Source organism: Neopsephotus bourkii, unplaced genomic scaffold (assembly GCF_033783945.1).
Source record: "Neopsephotus bourkii isolate Nb327-2 ecotype Australia unplaced genomic scaffold, CSIRO-AGI_Nbou_v1 NB_663, whole genome shotgun sequence".
Lineage (NCBI taxonomy): Eukaryota > Metazoa > Chordata > Aves > Psittaciformes > Psittacidae > Neopsephotus > Neopsephotus bourkii.
The window spans coordinates 2047585-2054678 of NW_026901162.1; positions in this window are offsets into that span (position 1 = coordinate 2047585).

Genomic DNA, 7094 nt, shown 5'->3' on the forward strand with positions numbered 1-7094 from the left:
GAGAAAGAGACTTAAATGGTGTCTGTACCCTTCTGGTTTAATTAGCTGTTCCAGTGTGTCTTAAGCAGGTAGTCAAATCTGTTTCTCCCTCTGAATACTTCTGAAAAAAATCAGTTTTGCAATGCACTGGAATAAGGACTAAAAAAAACTCAAAACCAAAGTCAACAAAACCCCCAAACTTTTCTAGTGAAATAAAATTGTCTGTTTATCTCCTTTATTTCCTTTCTTTAATCATCAGCTTCAAAGAGGATAAGCCAACATTCCCATACGGGGCTCAGTTTTCCTTCTGATTAGCTTACATATCTAATAATAAGGCGGTATGAACAATACTTGCCATATTTATGAGCTAAAGTCACAATAACAGATGCCACGTTTAATACCAGACCTTTTAGGAATAGTCCATATTTCCCAGCCTATATCCTATATAAAATATTCCAAGGTTTCATAATCTTGTGTTTGACCTATCACACATATTCTCTTAGCTCAGGCCATAGTTTTAGTGAAGTCTTGGAGTCCTTGCAGTCTTCAAGCCTCCATACAGAAGCTTTAAATGGTGTTCCTGGGCTAAGTTTTTGACGTTTGTCACTCCTTAGCTGGACAACGTAGTATATGACAGGAGTCATCAGCACTCAAGAAATGTGGTCCATGAGCTTGTCACTCATTCTTGCCTCTCTACAATGTTTTCCTATAGTGTTTAAAAGAAACCTGAAGTTTAAACTTTGAACTTTAATTGAAGAAGTAGAAGAAAAGGCAGGCAACCCAGGAAGAATACAGAGATACTGAGTATGCAGGACTAGGGTTAGGAAAGCCAGAGCCCACCTGAAAGGTGATGAGGAAAGGCTTCCCCAGGTAGAATCTGTCAGCAGCAAAGGGAAGAGCAGGGAAAATGTGGGTTCATAGCTGCCTAAGGCAGAAGGGATGGTGAAAAAAAGACATGAAAAACATTCCTGAGCAACCTGAAGCAGGGCTTAAGAAACATACAGATACCAAACACAAAATTGCCTTCTTTGCCATTTTTCTTTTTTGGGATTGCTCCATAAGTGAGACGGCAAAATCCCTGGCAGGCCACTGGCCTCCCTAATTTCTGAACAAACATCTTTTTATAAGCAGACAGTCAAGTGTCCAAAATATCTCTAGTCACAGCTGAACAACCTGAACTGATAAAAGTCGAACTCCAGAAAGATACTGCTTTGCGTGTATTAGCCAAAAATTCTACCCTTGTTTACTCAAAATCTGTATTTCATTTAGTTAATCTATATGAATATGTGGTTATGACTGCAGTGTGAAAGTTCTGGTAATAGTCTTCATAACAATGAATGCCCTGGCCCAAATATTTTTCCTTTATGTCAGTGAAATTTCTGATAATAAATTCTGATACCCTGTATTAAAATAAAGAGCCCTGACTTAGCTTCTCTGGCCAAAAATGTAACATAGAACTCAGAAAAGCTTGAAAATTTTCCAGAAGACACGTTTTCAATCAGAAAATATCTGCTTTTACAAAACAGAAATGTTTCACAAGCATCTTACTGAAGCCTCGACACTTAATTGTAAATATAACATTCAATTTTAGCTCTACTGAACTGCCCATCAATTATTCCATTCTGGTCTCCACCATGAAAACCTGTGAGTTTTGAATGAAAATGCTGGATCTCTGAATGGCAGAGGTGGAGAAAGTGAATAAGAACCCCTCTTTCACTCTTACCCAGGGTAAGAACCTGAAGGAGTGAGAGGGCTTCAAATGCACAGAGCAGACATCAGGTGAAAGGAAGGAAAAGGATATAGAGACATCGACCCCAATACAGGAAGTTTCAAAGCCATGACTCCTCAAAGAATATTCCGCTGAAGAATCACTGGATTTTTTTTTTGCTTGTTGTTTAATGTTTCATACAGGATATCTGGTTTAGGACAAAATGCGTCTTTGATCTCATGTTCCCAGGGAGGTAGGAATTGGGGTTTCTGACTTGTAGTAAAATTTTGCTTCCACCGGAGTCCTTTCTGCCTGTTTATTCTATCCTTACAATAATCTTTCTTAAATTTCAAGTCTAAGATATACTTAAAAAGCACAAAGGAGAAACTTCAATGAAACTCCTTTAGAGCAGGCAGTAACAGGATCGAACATTTTTCAGAGTAACAATGTCCATAATTCACTTAGTTATTTCTTCAAAGTGTACTCTGCCCTATGTAACAACACAGACATAAGGATAGTTTACAGACCTGGGTTTCTTCTTTTTCAGTCTGCAATCTGGAAGAATTTAGGTCAGGTGTACTTTTTCAGCATTTGGGAGAAGGGTTTCATCCATTTTCCTCAGGGGACCACAAGAAACCAGAATCATGACAATTATTTAGCTGGGGTCAAAATCTAGGTTGGCGATGTCATCTTTAATTCTTAATGTCTTTGGCTCTTCCTATTGGAGTGAGAACTGCAATGTTTTACTATTTTGGAAAGTTTATTCTTTATTACTGTACTTTTTGTTTAATGTAAACCTTAAAAAAAGCAACATAAATAATCATTCCAGGATGAGGTACGAAAATTATTAGAAAGAATCTTTACAGTTTATTATTGAAACATTTTCTAATTACTGTGCAATATATATTTACTGTCTCTTCAAAATTATAATTATGTTTTCAGGACACTAGAAGGTCTTTCAAGATCTGTTACAATATGATATAAAATACATGTTCAGCGAGATTTCATATCACAAAGTATTGAGCTATTTGTCTTTATGTTATGCCTGGCATGTATATGTAGCAAGTTTGTAAGTATTAGGCTGTCAGGACTGTTTCTTGAGAAACAGTCTTGGATGGAAATAATTTTTCTAAATTAAATAAACATGTTGTTTCTGATTTTCTGAAATACCCAATGGAACTAGCTCACATTCTAGATCGATGGCCTGCAAAATTTCACTTTGAAATACAATGACACTTTTTAACTTAGTGAAGCACCTCTCCAGGCAAATTTTCCCATTGATTTTAACAGGACTGTTTATCTGGGTTTTCATGTTGGCTAGATACTGGGATGGAGCACTACACACAGGTGTCTGTACAATCAACATTATTTTGTAATGAAAGCACATAATTGATGCTTTCCAGGATATTTGGACTTTCTAAAAGAAATGAGGGTTGGCAGTTCTCTTAAAAAAAAGAAAATTCCAACCCTTTAATGAACAAGGATTTTTAAGGGTCAAATTCTGAATCATTTTAGACATGATCCCTGAATCCTCTTCTGCGTTGTTGAATCGCATAAATTATTTTCAAGACTCCAATTAGGAAGGAAATAAAACCTTTTGAAGGCTCTGGCCTCTCTGAAGTCAGTAACTCAAATTGTGCTGGGAGCTCTGGATACAGCAAACCACTGTGGATAGAAATTCAGGTTCTGTGAGATTCTTGCTGTGTCTCTTTGAAACACACTGACTAAAGTCTCCAATAATCAATGGGGGGGATCCCACAGAGATAGTTTTAAATGAGCTCTTAGGGCTAATGGCTTACTTACAGAAGGGAGACAATAACATCGCCAAACTGTTATCTTCACAATACCATGGAGCACTGAAAGTGCCAAGGTACAGATGTGCATAGGGAGAGTAACAACAGCCCAAAACAAATTCAACCGTCCCATCATTTAAAACCATGCAACAGCAACGAGGAAGCAAAGGTAAAACAGGCTCCAGGGTGTTTATGACTTCACTGTCTGCTTGCACTTAGACTTCACTTTGGCTTAAATTTCTCTGCAAGCAGGTCTTTGTTTTGTGAAAGACACACTTATCGTTAGCTTTGGCAAGAGCTACACAACTATCTCTCTTCTCAGTTCTCTGCCAGAAAGGTAAATTGGATGTGCAGTAAGACTTGGGGCTGCTCCACAAAGCGTTAGCCATAGAAATAGAGTCTGAGAGTCATACAGATGTGCCCAGAAAGGCTATTATATCATCAGGACCGATTTTCCCAGGACAAAATAGGCCATGTTTTGTTTCTTGGTTTGTGTTTGTGGCTTTTTGTGGGTTTCTTATTGTTGGGTTTTTGGGGTTTTGGGGGTTTGTTTTGCTTTTTTTCCTTTTTTTAATCAAGTTACTTCCATATCATGTTGTCTATCAGGAGTTTCCCTAAATCACAGTCTTCCATATAGACAGCTAGTCATAAGGTGAAGACTTCTGGGCCAATAACTTAAATTACTTTGGCTTTCCACAACATTTGCTTTGTTTCTCGTGTGAATTCATTTCATTTTTACTCTCCATTGCTCACCACAGTATCTTTCCCCACTTTAGCGCTAGAGTGGTTTATTATGATGAAAGCACTCATGACATACTCAGATTACCTATTCTTCATTTTTTTTATCAGGTCTCTAGGTCTTGAGCTGCGCAGAACTTTTTTTTTTTCCAGCATTGGAATAATTTTCCTGGCAAATGTTTTTGCATCTTCTTCAGTTTCTCAACATCTTTTTATGAATAAGGGATGACCAGAACTGTACGTAATGTTCCAACATCTGTGTCCCTGCAGCTATGTACAAATGTAAAATAATATCTGTATTTTCACTGGTTGCTCCGCTCTTTTTACATTTAGGACTTGTTTTAGCCACAGCACTGCAGTGTGAACTCTAATGCAACTCCTTGCTCATGAGCCCCAAGTTCTTCTCAGAGGCATTGCCTTCCTGAGCCCCAGACTCTATACCCATCCTTGTCTTCCTTGGTGCCACACACCAATTTTGGGGGTCTGCCAGTATTAAAACAGATGCTTTTTGAATTATGAGAGCATATAATTTTGTACATCTGCAGTCACAGTCCTGTATCACTCTTAACAGGTTTTATATCATTAAGACATTTTCAGTACTAATTTACATTCCTGTGCAGATTACCAATAGAAATAGAGTAGCATCATCACCAGCATTAATTGTCATAAATTTCTGTAGATTTGTGTCCATTATCAGGTGATTTTCTGCTAAAAGTGCTGGTTTAGGATCTGCCAATTATTTGGTTCTTCACCTACTCCAGGACTGCTTCACAACTTCTGTATTTTGCACTGCTACATAGGTGGATGGTTTGATATTAAACCAAGTAGCATTCAATAAGTGGTTTACATCTATACACTGCCTTTCATCGTCAGACACATTTATTTAACATAGTTTATTTTTCTATAAACCATCTTGACTGGCAAGTTTTTGTCACCTGTTATTTCCTATTACAGATCAGTGGAAAGTTTCTTCTTCATTCCACTGAAAAATGTAAATTGAAATAAACTGATGTATTTTCTGAAATCACGTTAATTTTCTCAAATTATTTCAGCTTAAAAGAAGTGTGCCTATATATTTATGGGTACAAGAAGAATGTGAAATTAAGAGCTGAAAAGTATTGGGTTGACATTCAAAAACCTGAATATTTGAATTTTTCATTCTGCAATATTTAATCTAAAAATTTGCTTCAGCTCTTTTGTAAGAACATTTTATATTTGAATACCAAATAAAATGTAATTTTTTCTCCAATCAGTTGTGGTGTTTTTTTTAACATCACATAAATCTAGAACAATTTGAAGTCTGGAATTGAAAATGGAATAGGAAATAGTTTTATTCACTCATCTGCTTCTCCCACTGATGAATGCCATTTCAGATTCTCCTTTATTTTCCTAAAATTTCTGTCAGATGAGAGACCCTCTCATTACTTTCATTTATAATTACCTGTTTGCTTTCATGAATCTTCACACAATGTCAACGTCTCCTGCGGTGGGATGACCATGGCTGGGCATCAGGTGCCCATTATAGCTGCTCTATCACTCCCCTTCTCAGCTGGACAGGGGAGAGAAAATACAACAAATGGCTTATGGGTCGAGATAAAGACATGGAGTGATCATTTACCAGCTACTGTCAGGGGCAAAACAGACTTGACTTGGAGAAATGAGTTTAATTTATTACCAATTCAATCAGAGTAGGATAATGAGAAATAAAACCAAATCTTAAAACACCTTCTCTTTACCCCTCCTTTCTTCCCAGGCTTAACTTTACTCCTGATTTTCTCTACCTCCTCTCCCCAGCAGCAACACAGGGGGATGAAGAATGGGGTTTTCAGTCAGTTCCTCACATGTTGTCTCTGTTGCTCCTTCCTGCTCCATGGAGGACTCCTCACACTCTTCCCCTGCTCCAGTGTGGAGTCCCGCCCACAAGAGACAGCTCTTCAGGAACTATTCCAGCATGAATCCTTCCCACAGGGTGCAGCCCTTCAGGAGCAGACTGCTCCTGAATTCTGTTCACAAGTCCTGCAGCAAACCTGCTCCAGTGTGGGCTCCTCTCTCCACGGGGCCCATCAGTGCTGCCAGGAGCCTGCTCCAGCACAGGCTTCCCACTGATTCATAGCCTTCTTCAGGCATTCCCCTGCTCTGGTGTGGGGTCTTCCATGGGATGCAATAGGATATCTGCCAGACCATGGGCTGTACCACGGGTTGCAGGGGAATCTCTGCTCTGGCACCTGGAGCACCTCCTTACCTCCTGCATTGCCCTTGGTGTCTGCAGGATGTTTCTCTCACATACTCTCACTCCTCTCTCCCACCACAGGTTGTTGCACAGGTGATTTTCCCTCTTCTTAAGTACATTATCCCTGAGTTGCTACCGCTGCCACTGGTGGGCTCAGCTTTGGCCAGTGGATCAGTGTTGAGGCCGACTGGCATTGCCTTTATTGGATAAGGTGGATGCTTCTGGCAGCTTCTCACAGAATCCACCCCTGTGGGCCCCCTGCTACCAAACCGTTGCCACCCAAACCAAATACAGCTTCTCATTTTTCTGAAATTATCCTGATACACTGGAATCTCTTAAGCATCTCTTAAATATAAAGCCGAAGGTCACCTCAAATACAACCTCTTCTGGTGCAGGTGACTTTTAACAACCTCTGTAGGTAAATTGCTCTGTATTACTAGTGTGAGCTGCGTGTGCCTCCTTCTGCTACTTGTGAAGTGTCTCATTGAATGATTTATTTCAAATGTCAATAGCTATGTTCTTCTCAGAAATTTTGTCATCTGTAAACACTGAGATTCCCATAGCACTCATAGGACTTTTTATCTTCATGACCTATCTATACAGTTCTTCAACGGAAAGACAGGTATTTAATAGGCCTGTTTATCTC